General features: G+C 38.6%; 1 protein-coding gene across 2 annotated transcripts in view; it reads right to left on the reverse strand.

The window, feature by feature from the left end:
• LOC135472702 (myocyte-specific enhancer factor 2A-like) overlaps positions 1-11,536 on the reverse strand; it is a 67,670-nt gene extending 56,134 nt beyond the window's left edge. For both annotated transcript variants that reach the window (XM_064752331.1, XM_064752327.1), the window contains exons 1-3: positions 11,480-11,536; positions 11,012-11,158; positions 8,641-8,682 (exon numbers count right to left, since the gene is read on the reverse strand). The gene's annotated coding sequence lies outside the window, so the exon portion shown is untranslated. The remainder of the gene's footprint in view (positions 1-8,640; positions 8,683-11,011; positions 11,159-11,479) is intronic.
• Positions 11,537-20,962: the final 9,426 nt, after the last annotated feature.

The raw sequence follows: 20,962 nt of genomic DNA on the forward strand, positions 1-20,962 counted from the left end.
TTTTAGTCATGCGTATTTTGAAAATCATAACCATTACAACATTTCACTAATAAGTGTCTGCTATATCAAATATTTTTAAAATCATTCCACATGTAGAATACGCAACAAACGTCAAAATATAAAACCAATTCGGTAAAAAGTGCCTCTCTTCTACTTTTCCAACGCTTACCTTTGTTCCAGTAAGGCTGTCTTTCTTAAGTTAAATGGAGAGTATTAAAGTGTCTCAAAGTTTTGATTTATTTATTTATTTGATTGGTGTTTTTTGACCAGCATTATGGTGAGAGGAAACCGGGCAAATCCCAGTGGAAACCCACGGCCGTCCGCAGGTTGCTGGCAGACCTTCGCACATACGGCAGCTCAATGCTGTGAGCATTATGTCAGAGTGATTAAGCATGGAATCCACTGGACTGTAGCTAATGCTAAACTTGACAACATCAGATCCACATGAACTTAATGGCAGATTTACAAGACATGTACTATTATGAACATGGGTCAAACCCGTTTAAGTAGTAGCAACTGCACTATTTAGCTTCTAGTCAACCGTACATATTACCTTGGCAGTTTCGAGTGCTCAGCTTGCATCATATGTGTACCACAAGGCCACAAAAGCTTATCAGTGCAGCCAGCAGAACTCTGACGTCAATACAGATTCCATCAACCAACATGCCTTTAATGGACTAGAACTTCCAGCTGTATTTAGTTACTGCTTTTTAACAAAAAGAACATTTCAAGAGTACATGTATTGATCATTAGTGCTTATAGGGTAAGGAATTCCGTTTCCAGGCGTTGGTTATTATTTCTCCAAATATGTCTGTGAAAGTCTGTGAGGAAAGAGGCCACTTTACTGTGTATCCTGTGGGCAATTGTGACCTCAACTGGCCCACATGGTGTTTAGGCACATACATGACCATGTGTAAAAGAACATTGTCACCTTTTTTTTGCGGGGGGGGGGGGGGGGGGGGGGGGGGGCTAAGGTCACGGAAAAAACTCCTAATACAGCATTTGGATTCCCATTATATGTCAGGAGAGCTGTGTTATAGCACCGCCCTGAAGGACAAATGCGGTAACAAAAGAGAGCAAGGAATTCAATGACGAAAGTTATGACATCATGCATGCTGGTAAGGGAAGAAGTCTCTGGAAGCGTTTTTGTATCAGCTATTGTAACCAGGCACTAACGCAGCACAAGTGTACAAAAGATATGTACACCTTACCAGCAGGTCAATAGAGCGCAGTATGTGAGGTGTAGGAGTAAGTCTAATACTATCTAACACTGAAGTAAGCCCAGAGAGGGTCTCCTCACACTGACACACTGACCTGTTTCAACAGTAGCAGTTCAGGCCTTACTAACTATACTTAGCTGGGGGGAGATCAATAAAACTTGGGAATCGCCCCATACTTCTAAATATACAATCCCAAATATAAACAGCTCCTTAACAGAAATAGCTTAATACAAATATATATTTAGTCTGCACTGTAACAAGTTACCAGACGGGGGTGGGGGAGTCACAATGTAGACTGGAGAGCTGGCTGGCTATCGGAGAGGGGTTTCATCTCACGGAGGAGACTATGTAGACAAAAATTAATTGAGCCAGGCGCGTGGGAGTGATCAGAGAGGCAACTCAGGGGAATCCAATAGTTAGTGATTACAGGATTACCCATATAAGAGAACTTGGGGAATTCCTGGAGGCTGGACACAAGCTGGCGGTGTTCTCTACTGATGTCTGACAGACCACAAGTCTATTAGATGGCAGGATTGGATGGATGGTAAAGACAACCTTTTCACCTGAATGAAGCTTCAAATGACATAACCAATAGTGTGGTGGGCATAGGGAATCTCTAGTGACCAGGAACATAGGGTGAAAACAGGGCTGTAGTCATGTAGTGTGGACCTCAATACAAACTCCAGACAGATGGGAGAGCTGGATGAAGCAGAGTGTGTAAACACTGCTTCCCTGGGTCTATAGCTCACCACCAGGACACAAGGCCCCTGCCCAATTCTCTGTGGCATCCCTGAGCAAATGAAGGGATTGGAGAGGAGAGGAGAGGGGGGAAAGAGGGTGAGGGAATACCCACACACATACCCAACTAACTGATGGTCCCTCACATTAACCAGTACAAGGTCCGTACTATTCTGTGGTCTTTGTGCTTCCTAATGGCTGAATTTGGACAAGGAATTCAATGTATAATCCCACAAGGGTTCTATCTACAGAACAACCTCGCAGCAGAATCTGTGCCTATGTGCTCGTGGGGAGGACAATCTAATTTGGACTTCAATCACTGTATGAGTTCTCAATTCACCACAATTATCTGTCTGTATTCAGATAATTAAATGATCTCAAAACCACAACACCTCAAACATAACGGCACAAGACTGGACAAAACTTTACCATATTGTTTTCAGTTTCGCTTACTGTATATCCGACAAATCAGAGGATTTATCAATCATATGAGCGGCTGAATTCCTTCCATAAAAGCTGCAAGGCAGTTCTAGGAGGCAACAGAGGCATATGCTTATAAACTGCATTATTTAACATTAAGAGACATGTAGGCTAATGAAGCAAATACACTGTTAAATATATTCAGAATTTGTGAAGCATTATTAAAATAATATTAGCCTAAATTTAAAAGCAGACTGCCATACAGCAACCAGCCTACCAGACCTTGTTAGCAAAACAGCTAAAGTAGATTTTCAATCTGCAGAAAAGATTAACAACGTACCAAGATCAAACACGTGCTAGAAACTACAAGATTATTAATAAAGGAAATGCGCTGAAGTTCAATTGTTTTAAAGACGTCAGAAATATGACAGCAACTTCAAAATGCAACTTTATTTGTCCTTTTTATCGATTGTGTGACGTCAAATGCAGTGTGATGAGCCACTTGAATAACTGTTTATTGACCGTGTCTGCGCCATTCTGAGATTATACTCTGTTTTCATTAAATCCCAGCTGATATTGATATGTATCCAGAGCTAGCTGCCCTTCTGATTATAGCCTACCAAAGGTGTTGATCATTAAGGATTAGGGAGGCCTGGCACGTGAGACTGTCACCTGCCAGACCAGATGAATCACCTGTGGCACAGGTATGCTGGTAGTCAAGTGCTGTCTTCGGGGGAGACAGACAGCTACAGACAATGAAACAAAGGTCGAGGGTTTAAATGATGCGGTACTGACACGCTTGAGTGCTGCTGAGCTGCTGGAGAAGACTTGCTTTACATGGACAAAGAGTTGGGGTTGAGACATGCCTCTGCAAAATTGCACAGCTATGGGTTCACTGTACAGCCATCTGTGCTGATCAAGCAGAACACACTGGACAGTGGTCAGGGAGGGACTGGGTCAGTCAGGCCAATTGTCCAGTAGGCTACTGACCCTTCAGTTACATCAGACAGAGAAGCTCTTTTGACACAGAGACATGGGCAGATGTCTTCGGACTGATACCCCCCTCTTCAGAGCCTATCTGACACTTTGGTCAAACTTCTTGGACTAACACCCAACAAAAGGTGTGAAGTGAGCTGGCCAAATGTCCACCCTAACTCAAGGAGCTATGATGCATCTTTAGTGTTACCCATCAAACAAAATCACACAAAGATAATTCTCATTTGGATGAGTGACTTTCTGCCCTTAATGGCCAGTGCTGTCAAATGGAAATGCCTGCATAACAGGGCACTTAAACAGAGCAGTCAAGAGATATCTAACACACCTTAATTACCTCGAAACAGTTCTACACTTGAACAGCTGGCTGAAGACACACACCTTACTGTGCACATCATGCAGATCAATTAATGTCATTTTCACCAAACAAAATCATGTCAACTCTAACATGCTGTCACCTGGTAGACACCTCTTCATTTTTAGCATATATGTACATTATCAAACTTCAAACGCGCATGCCACCATGTCACTGTTCACTTCAATCTTGAAGAACAAGTATTTTCAAAATACAGGTAACATAAGACATCAGCAGATCAAAGATCTTTGAACACCCATGCTTTATTGGAAAGATGTTTCTTAGCTGAATTGTAAAATATTGAAAAAAATATATATATATTTTCACGGACTAGGACGTACTCCATAACCCTAAAAGTGTGACTTAATGTCATGTTTCAATAAAACTGAAAAAAGTTCTGAACGCATGATTTATGTAATATTATAAACACATGGTCACAGAGCATTCTTTTTTCTGCAAAGACACCAGATTTTCAACATGTGATTATACCAAATATAAATTATATTATTCAAAAAGCATGGGCCTTGAACTTCAGAGCAATTACAGCATTTCAATCTGAGAACAAACAAAAAGTAAAAAAAAAAAAAAAAAAGAACTCTTCAAAAAAGTATGCCAGTGGGAGAAAAGACAATGGCTAAAAAGCACGAATCTGAAGAATTTCTTAAGTCCATGTGTTTTTGTGACAAAGAGCAGGTGATTGTTGCCGGCAGATCTGCTGATTACTTGACTGGCTGGGTTCAAGCCAGGTGTGGTGTCCACATGGGCTTCAATTACCTGTGTCTGATTAATACATTCAGGTGAAATGTATGTGCATAGTTTATGTCTGAATCACCCATTACAGGTGATTTTTACCTGTCCTCTTTTTATACATATTAATACACGATTGGGAGATTGATCTAATGGAACTGAAAGCTCTGTCACTTCCACGGTATTTAAAGGAGCTGTATGTATATCACAAGTAGGTATGATCAGTGAATTGTTTTGTTCTGTAAAGTGGTCTAATGAATGACTACATTCTCCCTCTGAGAGACTGTGATCACTCCTGTCTGACACACTGAACTTTTCTCCCTACACAGCATGATCAGTATCAAAGTTTCAAACAAGCCGCTTTCAGTGCATATGCATTAACAAAATTTTATTATAATGTGTGTGCTCTGTCATTCGGACATCTGACTGATTCATCAATGGCAAGACAATCTTCTTAATATATCACAGTTCTGACTATTATTGTTGTACATGTAACCGCTTAACGGGAACACAGTGTAAATAGACTGAAGCAGAATTTAGAGAGTAGAGAACTGTGCTGACTTCAATTACAAGACAAATGGGTGTTACACCCATAAAAAGTGATCAAGTGAAAAGATAAAACAAAAACACTTTCTGGAGGACACACAGTCAATCACATTAGAAGCGACCTTTTCTTCATTTGAAAAGCATGATGTAAAGGTGAGAAAATCAAACCAAAAATCTTCCTGCATGTACAAATATTATCTTAAAAATGCAGTCAAATTTAAATACCTTTTTGCATCAAAAACTCTGGGCCTCATGTACAATGTCGCAACTCTTAATTACACAGCTATAAACAAAGCAAACCTCTGTGTTGTGAGAACATCTCATCCGGAACCTTGAGTGATCTCCCTTTCCATTTCACACCAACTTTACACTACAAAGCACACTTTCTGCATAACTTAAGACTAAGATAGAACAAAGATGATATTTTGAGAGAAGCCGCAGCTAATGTAATAAACATGTACTTTTCAAACGCTAAGCTCAAATGTAACTAGTTACATAACGAGTAACACTGCATGCTGCTACCGACAAAAAGTGGACTGATTATCCATCATCAGATATTGTAAACCCTTCAAGGTCACGCACCAGACTTAACAAATACCGGTTTGTTCAGACTTTGCTTTTTATCTCAGTTGAGTAATACAGCTGTGGAACGCAAATGTCGCATACATGTATCTATGCCGAATACTCTGACTTCGTGATCGTGGCAAAAATCCACTTACATAGGTTATGAACAACACACTTCACTGCAGTCTGCACGACTGGCCACCCATGCTACACTCTGACATCCAGAATACTGCCAACAGTAGCCTTTCTGTGGTTGGGGTAGTGGCAGGAAGACTGGCCACTCCATCCCATGAAAAATTATTTTAATCCTTGAAAATTTTTTCAAGTTTTTCTTTATTTCACACTTTTAGACTGTAAGCCTTTAGTGAAAAGAGTTTCAGGGATTTTAATTCAGTCAATGATAGAACTCTTGAAACACTGATTCAATTACAGTGTACATGTATCTGGTTAATATTCATTTAAGTACAAAAGCTAGACAGACATTTAAGTACAAGAGCAAGACAGACATTTATGTACAAGAGCAAGGCAGACATTTAAGTACAAGAGCAAGACAGACATTTAAGTACAAGAGCAAGGCAGACATTTAAGTACAAGAGCAAGGCGGATATTCAAGTACAAGGGCAAGACAGGCATTTACGTACAAGAGCAAGACAGATATTTACATACAAGAGCAAGGCAGACATTTAAGTACAAGAGCAAGGCAGATATTTAATTACAAGAGCAAGGCAGACATTTAAGTACAAGAGCAAGGCCGACATTTAAGTACAAGAGCATGAGAGACATTTAAGGTAAAAGACAGCTAAAATGTGACATAAAGTTCATCACACAGACAACTGAAATCTATGTGCAAAAATCCTTTCATTTATATTTTTAGATTTCTTTGTAAGAGTGTTTAAAGGCATTCAAATATTTAAATTCTATGGTGGGCTTTATGTCCCATGCTGATGGTATTTAGGAACTCTGACGTCACCTTTTTTTTCCTGATGTTTACAAGAAGAAAGAAATTTTCTAAAAACATCATTTCAGTGATCTTTTACTCATGGCTTAAAAGAGTTATTACAACATTCAGTGTCATGATTAAAGTTGGAAAAACTTCCTGTGATATCAGAGTTCTTAAACTCTGATAGTATGGTCCATAAAGCCCACCTTAGAATTCAAAGGTTTACATGGCTTTAACTCTCTTCACAAAACATTTTGAAAAAATAAATGAAAGTGTATTTATGCACAGTTTTAAGTTGTCTGTATGATGAGCCTTACTTCATATTTTAGCTTTCTTTTGCTTTCAGTACAAGAACAAAACAGACAATTAAGTAAAAGAGCAAGACAGACATTTACATACAAGAGCAAGACATATATTTAAGCAAGAGACAAGACATAACGGCCAGAATAACAGAAACTGAACAATTAAGTAATCAAACGTCAACGAATGCAAAGAAAATTTTTTTTGAAAAAGGTTTTCACCTTCTGCATCAATACAATGCATAGTTTACAACATGACAATGTTGTAACAGTCGATCAGCCCGTATATTAAGACAGCCTGTTTTGGGAAATCGTGGACAAACATCAACAAGGGGCAGTAAAAAAAAAAGATTTTGAAAAGATGTTTGAAAGGTAACAACATGGTCACCACATTAATAAAGTGACCTTGAAGAACTTCAGAACGGTGAAAGGTAACATCCACAAGAATATTGCCATCAAACCAGCTGCTATTTCAGTTTTGAAAAATGACACAAAGTACTGTCCAAAAAGAACTTTTTAATAGCCAAAGCGAAAAATAGGCTTCCAGCTGGAAAGCCTATTAACCTTGAACAATGACTCGTAACTTGTAAGGCAGACTGTATTGAACTCATATAATAGCATTACAATATAAAAGTAAATCAATTCTTGTTAAACATACATCGTCTTCTTCTTTGTCTCTCCAATATACAGTGATGCTTTCAAAAGCATTTCCAGAGTGCAGTTTTGACCATCTGCGTTGGAAACTCATCAAGCCATCCAGCAACTGCTGGAAGGCATATAGCAAATGTCTACTGCAAATCCTGGATGGAAGGGCTTTGATCCACCAGCAATTTGGCCATAGCGAAGTTTCCACGTAGATCTGTGGATTCAGGGTTTTGCAAAGGACTGCTGTACCAATTCTATACATTACACTCTCCATTCATGTCACCTCAAATTATTAACGTACCAAAATGGACATATTAAAAAGATTTTTTCAAGACATGATGACAAGTATATTACCCTTAATGACATAAAAATTCAACCACAAAAGACTATTGGGGGGGGGGGCAAATAAATATCGTGAGATATTTCTTGTGGTGCTAAAATTTATATTTTCCCCATTGAATATCATCCTACCTTCCAAACACCTCTCAAAGCACCTTTCTAAACTCAGTAGAACTGCCAGAATGTGGAAAAATGAGCAACTTTGTCATGAACAAAATTTTAGGTTATTTAGGGTCATGGTGATCTCCCAAAAAGGAAAAGAGGGAAAAAAATGCAAGAGAAAATTGATATCTAGGAAGACCAATTCAGAACATTTCCAAACCTTGCACATAATAATTTTGTTGAGACAAATATTGCATTCAACACATTAGTACCTTAATATGATGGGAACCTATTATTATGAACTAAAAGTAATAATTTTTCAACTTTACTTGCACTGTTGTAAAAGAAGCGAATCTCAGAAAGAATTTCAATGTTGATACAAAATAATCACTGCGATAGGCTAAATCCAGGGGATCAAATTAAGAGGTCCAATTTCTGATTGTACAAAACATCATCAATTATAACTGCATCCCTGGAGCCAAACAACATGAATAATATAAAGTTTGCAATTTTCATTTCTAAGTCTACGATTTCTCTACGATTTCTCATGAACGTCCGCCGTGCTTTGATCAATTATATTAGAAGCAATAGCCAGCCCAATGCAACTTATACAAATTCATACACGTTTTCCAGTGTAATTTACATCCAACCTGAAAATAAAAAGCACTGAAGTAGATACTACATGTACATGTTTCTTCACACTGAAACCTGATTAATAACGAACGGACTTACCAGCTGCCGTTGCTTGATGGGCCTGATGCTTTTCTGGTGTCCCTGCAAGGCAAATACAGAAAATGGACATTAGAATAACAATTCAAGGGCTTCATGTTAACAAATGAAGCCGAATTTCATCTGGAATAAATCCTGTTCTCAACCAGCCGATAGAAAAAAAGTTAAATTTTTAACGTTGTAAGACAAAACTTGCAAGTTTGCAGTACTGAGCACAGTGCCGATACACACAGTTTCAAATCTCCTCTTGTGTAATACAATTTTATTGTACAATCAGACATAATCATCCACAATCTAACAGGTATGCAAACAGTATGTGTGCATGCAGCATATGTGTGCATGCAGCGTATGTGTGCACGCAGCAAGCAAACACCCCACACTATTTGTTACAGATCAAAACGGCTGAAATTTGCATGACTAACTAACATTATTAATTAAGTGAAGATTAATTACCAAGCAGCCATAATTGCATGCACCTAACCAAGGTTCAGGTAATCATATCATAGGTATCACCATTTCTGAAGCTCATGGCTCAAAAGTTATCAACTTTGTCTAGCCTTGTCTTTTAGGTAGGTTATGTTAGGATCCCAAAGCATAATTCTTACAACAATCTGGAACATTATTAGCATGCAAACTTTAGATAGGAAAACGTAACCTATATACATGTAATTGTTTCAATGCAAGGCCTCTGTGTTTACCTGTAAGAGAATCAATTGTCATCTTAACACACATGGCAATATTTACTAGTTCACATTTATGGAAAATGTTCAAAAACTTGAACTATTTTGGCAACATATTATGATGGTTTTTACGCAATACAAAGTTAAGAAATTATACTACATGTGGTTAAGCGTTTATCACAAATTTAGCACCCTACAAATCCCAGGCTAAGCAAGACAATCCATCAACCCACATGATGCTCTACCCTCATGCTTTTGGCTCCCTAAGCGACAAAGGTTTGTATTTGTGCAACTAAATCACCATTCTTTAAATTACAATCTAATGATTACTCAACTTGATAATATGTGAATATTATAAGTATTTCAGGGCAATGTTCTCTGAATATCAGGATTGATAAACTGCACCTCTATGAAATGAAAATAAATTGTACAAAGTTAAAACAAAATATAAACCATCTCCACCCACTAACAAAGAAATATAATACATACTTTGTATACGACATGCTTGAACTGATGTTTTTGAAGCAACATTGAAACAGGTAGGTATAGGAACTATGCTCCAAAACTGCTGTCCAAAAGTAGATGAAGCCTCTATAAATACCTATATGAAAGCCTTATGAATAAATCATACTAGCTCCCAGCAAAACAATTTTAACTTCCAAAATGTGTTCCTCAAAACATTTATCACATCCAGTAGGTTTCAGGCAAGGCACATTAAAAGGCAGAATTATTGTCACACCATTCTGGACTAATACTAAGTTATGCAAGTCTTTTCACAAATGAGACATAAACACATTCATACTTCACAGTACCTGGAAGACACAACTTCTGCAGAACTCAAAATTGATGATCATACTGACACTAAATACAATTCCAAAGAGGCTGGCAAGGGGATTAAATAAGGGAAGCTTCATTTTTCTAATTACTGTATTTTTTTTTTCCCTACAGCATCAAAGAAGGAGTGACATTTACAGCTTCTTGCAACTGCAAGTGGATCTGAGTTCTTAACCATTTTCACAAAGGGTAAAAACCAAGCTGTTGAAATATTCAATTTATGAAACTGTCTCCATCTAATGGTTATTTTAGTTGTAGGCGCCTTCATTTTTTCCAGACCATTATTTCTGTTTTTCATGTAATTTTTCATTTTTCTTTCTTCAGCTATCTATCTCAGTTGAAAGCCAAATTTCGTTCAATGTCTGTGTCTGCCCGGATTTAATTTGTCCAAGGCCAGAATACTCTCAGGCCGTCATGGTGTTAACACAAGCTTCATCTCAGCATTTCCCCTGAAAATTGCGTTGCCGCTGACAACTGAACGTCAGTCGCTGTTTTGGTGACGTAAATCCGCAGGATTCCGCCAGAAAAACGTGTCGCTGTCCAGCCAATTTCGAGATCGACCTACAGCCGATGCTACCTGCAATTCATCTATAAATTAAGGACATGTCCTTTTTCTAGTCTCACAGGGGCTTAAAATAGCCATTGGCATCGAAGAATGAAAAATTGCTAGAATTGTTATTCGTAAAAGTACGTAACATCGATTGAACATAGAAATTTTAATAAAAAAATTCCTCTGGGAACAAAAAAGTCAAAATGACAAATAATTAGCATATGACAGCGATCCCATGGATCGCAAATCATCTTTTTTCTATTTGTAGCATCTAGGTCAAATTTAAATGTAAAATCTTTCAAGCTCTTACCGTGTTTAATCTAAGCCACTGGTGGATGGGTGGCAGATGTGAAATCGGAACAGGGCTAGATCAACGTCTTCCTCTTTGCTTGAAGGGTGTGTCTTTATCTTCGGGGATGTTGTTCTCTTGTCCAGCTTGGGTTTCCTGCAGTGTCACCTGTAACCAACAAAACATCATCCAGAATAATTCCTGATGATCGAGGAAAACGAGTGCAAGTTCGGAGATCTGTAGACTGTAGTTTCCACGGGAAAGCTTATGGTCTGAACTCAGTGTGATAAAATTCCCTTGCTTCTCGCGAATGACAGCATTTCCTTCTCGCAAAGTCTCCGAATTTCACAAATTTCGAGCGTAAATCCTATGTCAAAATATTAGACAGATGTCTTAAAATTCTATAATCAGTGGTATAATTCTAATCTCCTACCCAAATAAAACCGCGAATTGAATAAAAATAACTCTATAGTTTCTATTTTTACTAACCAGTAAGATCTCCTTGCTAAAAATCTGCAACTAGAGCTATTTTAGGAAAAGGAAAATACACCAGTGGCCGACTCACTCTTTACTGAAGAAATTGTGATTACTCCGCTGGCCTTAGTGACAATTTGCACAACCCCGAGTCAGAGGCTTTTCCCGTCAGATATTTGAGCTTACGTGCCTAATGTATTTATTTTATTTGCAACAGAAGTTTAAGTTAGTGTATTAAAACATTGGTCTAATCAAGCATCTACTACATTTTATTGCGCACTTATACAGAAACAGTCGCTATGCAATTCGTCCGATTTGCGTCATCACCAAATGTAGGTCATCAGTGTGATTTTCTTCTGCATTTGACGAGGAATTTCACAGTCATTAAGTCAAATTTGGCCCCTGAACCCCTCTTTATACGACAAATAACACTTGAAATATGCCGTACATTGCGTTTGTTGGGTGAAAACGGTAACAGAGAAGAAAACTATAACTTATATCTGATATCACATTACTGTGCTCTACATTGGCGGGATTCCACGAGCACACGGATTGACGTCAGCAAAAAGTAGGGCCGTCCGAATATCGATCGCGCACCTTGCTGTCCAGGGGAGGGAACTTGTGCTGCTCGTGTCTCGTCTGGTCTTAACAAATACTCGCCTTGAGTAAAAAAAGAAGAAGAAAAAAAAAAAACAATATACACAGATTAAAATTAATTTGAATTTCATGGTCTCATGGGGTAACATGTGACATAAAGTGATAATTTATCTTGAGCCATGTAATTATGAATATCACTATTCTTTGTTCAAATTGTAGGCTATATATATATATATATATATATATATATATAAGCTGTGTCCAAATTTGTCTCTTTTTTCAAATATTTTTACACAAAGTGAACGAAAAACAACAAATACGCAGTTTAACTGTGTCGCTTTTAGTCTACCTTGAACGCATGAAATGTATCAATTAACTTAGGAATTTGAAAGGCATTTCACACCATCATATCCAATGGATGTGAAACATCTAGAAGGGGGAAATGAATTATATCACTAATATTATAACGAGATAAGCTATTGGCACTTTATTTACTTTGGCTGACACACTTGAATTATAGCCTTTTTATGAAGCACCAAGGTACATCGGTATATTTATAAGCATTATAAAATAAAATGATACTAAAATGATAATAACGCCAATACTGTCAACTTTGAAACGAATAGACACGTACAGCAGGTTAACAAAACAGTGAATGCGTTTGTATGACCCATTATATAAGGCTAAGCATCGAGCTATACCGGAACGTTTACAGTCAACATACATTGTGTGTTGCTTAGCATACCATATAGGCCTACGCTACAACCGGAAATCCGCTTCACTCAAATAAATAAAAGTGCTTCATCATTAACAGCTGATGCTATCTTTGGAATGTGATTTTGTCCGTATATGTTTGTATCCACATGCAAATTATTCAAGCAATGTTAATGAAACAAATTACACCTTTCCGGTAACCTAATCGAACGATTTTTGTATTTTGTATTTTTTTTTTCTGTTTTGTTTTGGTCTTATATCCAAATACCGAGGTCAAAATATGTGCGCAACACTGGTGTAAGAAAACTTTTACCACGCAAATGTAGACCTACCGTTCAACTTTACAAAAACGGATACGCAAATGTCTGTCTTCCTTCTAGCAACAAAATATATCACATGTAGTTCGATTTTGTTATTTGTGCTATGTGACACATGTTTAAACATGTATGTAAAATGATTTATAAGTGAAACTGATGTATTTCAAGGTAAGGTATAGGGATTTCCTGCTATAGTACTCGGGCTTTATGCGGTAGGGTCTCCGGTACTTTTTTTTAAAGAGCCACGTGTATACATATGCCCTTGTCTTCACACTGTCGATATATAAAATGCAACAACCTATGAAAACGCTACAAGTTTGTGGTGAATCAAATGTTCACATGTTTGTGCGCTACATGTACATGGGCGTGGTTTATATACGTGACACAACAGATCTATACAGGGGCATGGATGTGGTTTAGGTGATTCAATATGCTGTACGTCTTCATAATTCGCGAAAAGTCCCGCATGGTTGTGTTGACTGCCGGGTGTGTTGCCAGGCTTTATACGTTAACAGAGAAAAATTAATAGGTGCAATCTGATATCTTTTTTGAAAACTGGCGTTAATAACAGTTTTACCACCATAATACTTGGTATTTCACATTTTAATAGTGTATTAAACTTAATATAAAGTACAGGTTCTATATAGTGCTGAGGTCATATATCATTAGTTCCGAGTCTTCAACTCGCCCTCTCCGATTGTGTTAATCATGCACCTGGTGTTCTGCATATAGATTTTCCTCGTAAATGGCGTAATGGACAATTCGGTGGAAAAATTTCTAGAAATGGTACTAGCTGCACAAAACTTCCCCACAAGGATCTATAGCCCACTTGCACACAAAGCTCTGGCCGCACGGAGGTGGAAGATTCTTGATTGTTCCGTTACAGAGGCACTGGATTTTGGCACCTAAAACTTTCATATTCACTAATCAACTCAAATTTCTGTATTTACCAAGAATAGATCGAATTAAGGCTTTTCAGAAAATATCAGAAGCAAGTATCATTTAGACCTGAATAGTGTTAAAATGATTCTAGAATTTGAAAAGTTATAAAGCTATATATGTGGATTATAAAGTGTACGTACTCATACGTAAGCTGATATATTGTGTAAGGTAGTCATTTGAGCCATTCTAAAGTAATTGGAAAATTTTTACAGGATTTGCGCTGATCGATTTATTTGCCAAAAGTTTCCGGTAGGACTTTATACTTTCTTTAATGTACTGTTTAAAAAAAAAAGGTGGGGGGGGGGGGGCATACTGCAATGCGTTTGGAAATTCCGCACAGTAATTGATCGTACCCTGTGCCCTGTAATCATGAACTTCGCGGTAGCACTGCACAGCATCCGCACAGTATTTCATCACGAGCTAGCCGCACGCTACCCAGACGGCGTCTTTCCTCAGTACACCCACCTATAATACGCATTGGCTTCGAAGAGTTTCCTCGGTAAACCAAATTAGGATATATCCTGCATTGGAGGTGTTTCCTCAGTAAACCAGTGTATGATATACATTGCCATCGGAGTGTTTAATCAGTATAAACTAGTGTATGGTAAGCATTGCGTTCGAAGTGTTTCCTCAGTAAACCAGTGTTTAATATGCATTGCCATCTGATTGTTAGCTCAAATCTAACCAGACTACCCGTTAGTGTGTAGGATATGGGCCTGCGTTGCATCTGGGGTGTTTCCTATGTGAACCAGTGCATATAGGATGTGCACTGCGTTCGAAGTGATTCCTCACTGAACCAGTGTTTAATACGCTTTACCTTCGGAGTGTTTGCTCAGTAAACCAACCTGAGTGTATGATGTGCATTGCCTTTGGAGTGTTTCCTCAGGGAACCGGTGTAGAATACGCTTTGCCTTCGGAGTGCTTGCTCAGTAAACCAACCTGAGTGTATAATATGCATTGCCTTCGGAGTGCTTGCTTAGTAAACCGTTGTAGGATACAGGCCTACGTTGAGTCTGAGGTGTTTCCTAATGGAACCAGTGTATGATATACTTTGCGTTCAAAGTTTTTCCTCACTGTACCACTGTATAATACGCATTGTCCTCAGACTGCTTCCTATGTAAACCAGTGCATAATATGCGTTCCCCCTCGTGGTGTTTCTTGAATACACCAGTGTACAATATGCATCTGGTAGATATCGTGGTGTTTCATGAATATAGCAGTGTATAATATGCATCTCCCTCGGGATGTTTCCTGAATATACCACTATATAACATGTGTCCCCTTGTTGCGTTTCCTGAATATACCAGTGTGTCATATGCATTCCCTCGTGGTGCTTCCTGAATATACCAGTGTGTCATATACATTACCGTAGTGATATTTCCTGAATATACCAGTGTATAACATGCATTCCCCTCGTGGTGTTTCCTGAATGTACCGGTGTATGATATGCATCCCCCTTAGGATGTTTCCTGAATATATCGTTGTATGATAAGCACCCCCCTCGTGATGTTTCCTGAATACACCAGTGTATAATATGCGTCCCTCTCGTGATGTTTTCCGAGTATATCAACGTACAATATGCATCCTCATGGTGTTTCATGAATATACCAGTGTATAATATGTATCCCCTTCGTGGCGTTTCCTGAATATACTGGTGTATAACATGCATTCCCTCGTGGTGTTTCCTGAATATGTCAGTGTATAATATGTATCCCCTTCGTGGCGTTTCCTGAATATACTGGTGTATAACATGCATTCCCTCGTGGTGTTTCTTAAATATGCCAGTGTATGATATGCATGGTTAATTACCTAGATCTATAGCATAGAAATTAGCGCTTATTTGGCAAGTGGCAATTATTGTGCGCACAATAATAAATATATACTAGTATATTAACTCATATATATATTATTGCCATACGGGATATGGAGCATATAAAATATACAACACAACAGAAATAGCACCCAAAGGCCTTTATGTTAGCGTTTATTGTCAGGGTAGCAGGTGTAAATTTCAGGCAGTTTGCGTCACATGATCTGACATGCAAGCTTCGCCATATACACATAAAACAATCAGTGAAATGGGCCTTATCCGACACAGAATTGCCAGTGCTTTGGTAAATGAGAGGGCTACTGCCAGGTACATGACAGAATGGCGTCATTGGCCTATAAAATAAGACGCGGACAGCATACACCCTATGAAAATACACTTTGTATATTCACACACCGTTAACAAACATCAAACGCTCTCTTTCTCTACCTGCCCCCCCCCCCCCCCCCACAATTTGTTGAAGCTTCCAAGCAAACCACAAAACTTACAAGCAACGTCATATATACCTAGAATAGAATTTATAGAGAGTTGAATAGAATTTCATAATATCAAATAAGGTAAGATAAAATAAATAAAATAAAAAGATTGTCGGCATATGCTATGCGTGTGTGGTGTGCATACCTCCCACCTACAGACTGAAGAACTTTCACACGTGTAACATGCAAATACGTAATATATACACATGTACATGCAAATACGTAATATATAGATGCACACCATACTGATGGAAGACAACTTAAACGAACGTTAGACTACGCCAACAAACACACGAGTGTGGTTTACGTGCAGGTGCATTGTCACGAGTGATATATCCCACGAGCGTGCAGTGAAAGTAGGAGAATGCACTATAGCCTATTTCAGCTGTGTGTAATATCAGTCATACTCGGTACCAAAATTGCCTGCAGTTAATGACAGGCTACAACACAAGCACTACACGTGGATATGTTTTAAGTTTATAGCCTTGCTAAGAAAATGAGGTTAGAACACTTTTTCTAATCTTTAATGTTAAAGTCTATAAGCTCGGTTTCGACAATTGCTCCCAGTGACATCAAAATTATTTAAAAAACAGTGGTATACTGGGTATGGGGCGGAGTTCAACATGTTTTAAAGGAGGGTGAAACCAGTTGTTTCTGACACTGCTATATTTGAAATGGGAAGCTCATGCTACATACTCTCACACAAATTATTTCACCTGGTGTAAATTATTCTGTTTTTATTCCACAATGTTCACGATATATATGTAAAATACTTTTGTTTGCCTCTAAAGATGTAAATTACGAAGATAATAAACCTGTTTTTCAATGTGTACATAAATTTGTCAATGATACAGAAGGTTTTATGACCATGGTAATGGTAATAACAATGTTAACATTGTAAATAATAATTAATTTATTTCTACTTATATTCTGTGTATGTATTCCCATACTTATATGTACGTACTTCGTTAGCTACTATGTTGTTAATTGATGCTTCGAGGAGATCTCCATAGTAGCCATTAGACTGTGAGAAATCCTCGTTAAATAAATAATGAATTAAAATAATTGAAATCGTTTGCACGTTTGAATATAATATAACCGTAATAAATTAATTTTACTTTATCTCTTGTAGTATATGATCTCACGGTAGTATAGTTTTAGAGATGGATACTAGGAAATTAAGGCGATCTAGTTATTCACAGAGACAGTAGTATAGGCGGTGTTATTGGATGGAATTTGTTCTAACCGCTGGTTGGTGCAGCCATTGTAAAACAAATTACTCTCCACGCCCATTGTCCAACATGTAACTTGATTTTGAATAATTATGACGTCACCTGAGGCAATGCGTTCTTGCTGTCGAAAATGAGCTTATGGAGTTTAACATTATCAATTAGAAAAATTATTTTAACTCCAATTTCGTTGTAATAACATGGACGGTCAACTTATCAATGTGTAGAGCTCGGGTTGTTACGTGACACTGGCAAAAGCAATTTTGGTAACGAGTATGACTGATTTTACAGACAGTCGTATACAGGCGACTCTAGAAAAAGTAAACTATAGTTTTGTGTTCAATATCTGGATGGAAAAGTTCCTGGGTACACGGCGTGAAACACCAATCAAATAAATATACAAAGATAGGGAAAAAAGGAAACAGTATTAACTTAATATTATAAAATTTTTGTAACATATAGTGTTCACTGCAATGGCCTAACCGGAGACTCTGTGGTCGAGGTGGTTCGAATGAATAAATGTAAGCTTGGGGTTTTACGTCGTATTTAACAATTTTTCAGTCATATGACGACGAAGATTCATCATGTGTGTGCACGTGTAATGTGTTTTCTTGTGGCAGGGCGAGTCCATGCCGCTAAAGTACTGCCGCCGCTGAAGCCTCATGACGAAGACACCAGACATGACACCCCACCCAGTCACAGAGCGCCAAATGAGACAGCAACAAGTACCATATTTAAAGTCTTTGGTATGACCCGACCCGGGTTTGACCCCACTTCGAGTCGGACGCTCTACTCATTAAGGCACGGAAGCGGTCCGAGCTGGATAGCTAGGAGCCATTCACCAATGCGGTCGCTGTGGGTTCAAATCCAGCACACACTGCCTTCTTCTCCGGGCGTAGATGGGAAGGTCTGTCAGTAACCTGCGGATGACCGTGGGTTTCCCCCGGGCTCTGTCCGGTTTCCTTTCACCATAATGCTGGCTGCCATCGTATAAGTGAAATATTCTTGAGTCCGGTGTAGAACATAAATAAATAAATAAATAAATCAGTAAATCAATAGATAAATCAATAAGTAAACAATGTCCTAACCAATCCCGACAGTGGCGTTTGCAAACATGTCTTCCACAATTTGCGTCAATTTCTGTACAGGAGGCGTAGGCCTGCAATCTATAAAGATTATTCTTTAATAACTTCTGCACGTAGTCGTATTCATATGAGAACAGACACAGACCTGCCCAAAATGAGTGTAGGGTGGGAGCGGAGGCGTGGAGGCGGTGGGGAGGGGCATCTTTACCCCCTCGAAATATATCTATGCGCTGTTGATAAATGAATTCATGTACTTTCACACAAATGTTACTGATGAGAAACTCAAACGACTTAATGAACATCGTGATAGGCATATCCCATGAGTGGGTAACTTCTATACGAAGGGGTACTGAAGAGGGCTTTGTTGTCCTTGACGTTAATATATATAGCGGTGACTGCTTTTAGCCAACACCGAAATTATAATTAAGGATGAAAATCTATAAATCAACTCTCTTAGAGGAATAGTAGCATATGTCTCACGTTGAGAAACCTCAAGTGGTGTTGTTGCCGCATATGTGTATATTATGTGTATTTCAGAATCTATAATTCTTCAGTAAGACGTTTAGTGCACGGTGTTGAAAAATAGTTCGTGCTGACCCGTTTAAAGTGCTTAGAAAGGTTGTTGACCAGACTGAAAATTCACATTTGATGCTAATAAAGAAAGCATTTGATGCTAATTTGATGCTGTCCAAAAGAAAGTTGAAATGGATATTGCCGGCAAGCTATCTGGGGTTTGAACAGTCCTGTATGAGATCCGCTCTATAGCAGAGGGGTACCCCCAGTTGGGTGTTACCCCCCCCCCCCCCCCCCACTTCCAGCGATGCCTTCCTTAAAGTTCCTTAAAGCATAAATTAGATTTATGCAGCATTCCGCCAAAACTCGGTAGTCTCCGCCGAATTACGCCATACAAGTCCAACCTTTACAAATTGTCAGAGCTTCGCTATTTAGTTCAGTGTTGAAAAAGCTATAAAAGTGACAAGTATAAGGAATTTCTATACGAAACGGTTTGCTGTTCTGCATACGGCTGTAAAAACAGGTCGCCCAAGAACCCTCGAGTTAGTTTTTTCAAGTTTCCACACTATTTGGCCCCCAAGATTTACAGCATGAGGCGGCCGCATCTGTTCTTACCATTTCACAACTGAAAACTACGAGAGGAATACAGCTGACTTTCTACAACGGCACCCGCACACAGTAGCTGTAAAATACTATTAACTGAACTGAAAACTGATAGATAGTAAAACTTACGTACACTAACCCCGACGTCCAAATTTTACATGTATTTTATTGAACGCGCCTATATACCCTAACGGGCTAAAAGGCTATTCGGAATGCCGAGAATAACATGTACTGGTAGTTGTCATCGTCGTGGATTTAAGTCATTATTACGTTTCTCCTAAGCCCTCCCTGTACCCTACTGTTTAAATAGGTTATAATCTTTGCAGTAAGGATCAGTAGCTAAATCTGTACACTAATCCTTTAAGGCGGATTTTGTGACATGCCTATTGTCTACAGAGGGAATGAGTCTTGTTACATCCTCAGCACGTGGTAAAGTATAGTGTGCATTCAGCCATGCATTACATTGGGTCACTCTGATGTTGTTTAGTTTCCTTCGTGTTTGGAGTGGCTGCTGCAATGAGATGTTCTTTATAGTGTCATATATGCATCAACGCAAGGATTTGTATGGGTTCTGCTACGACTGTACCAGGTGAGACTGGATTTGGTTGCTCAAATTTATTTAGCATGAGGACCACCTTCACGATTTGTATATGATACATACGATGTTGGTGACTGCTGAAGAACTGTCGGATCAAATAACTTTGTTAAAGGGGATGTAGATCATCTGTGAATCTCAGTTGAGAATCTACGCGTGTACTATAGCCGTCAACCAAAACGAACTTTCCAGGACAATGATCGCAAGACCAATTCCAAAACCAACGTTCAACACCAACCACCAAAGAACTAGGAAGGTTATATTAAATAAAGATTAAGACGGATTCATGCAAAGAGAAACAGTCCAGATTTTCAACGATGACGGACAGACGTATGGAATGTTCCATACAAATATTCCATGACGACGAACCCCACAGGACATCACAGTCAGTCATGACCCACCTGTACTTGACATGTCCCTCTCATGGAGGGGATTAACCATATTGTACGGTAGCTGTCAGCTTAAAAGTCTTAAGTGTAAGCCGATTGGGTTTGAACTGGTGTTACGACCCAAACTGTCTGTATTATAAAGAGATGGCTTGTTCGAAATGCACGACAGTTTAGCCACACAAAAAAGTAACCAAAACCAGCAGATTTTAT

This window comes from Liolophura sinensis, chromosome 8, assembly GCF_032854445.1.
Source record: "Liolophura sinensis isolate JHLJ2023 chromosome 8, CUHK_Ljap_v2, whole genome shotgun sequence".
NCBI classification, from domain to species: Eukaryota; Metazoa; Mollusca; class Polyplacophora; order Chitonida; family Chitonidae; genus Liolophura; species Liolophura sinensis.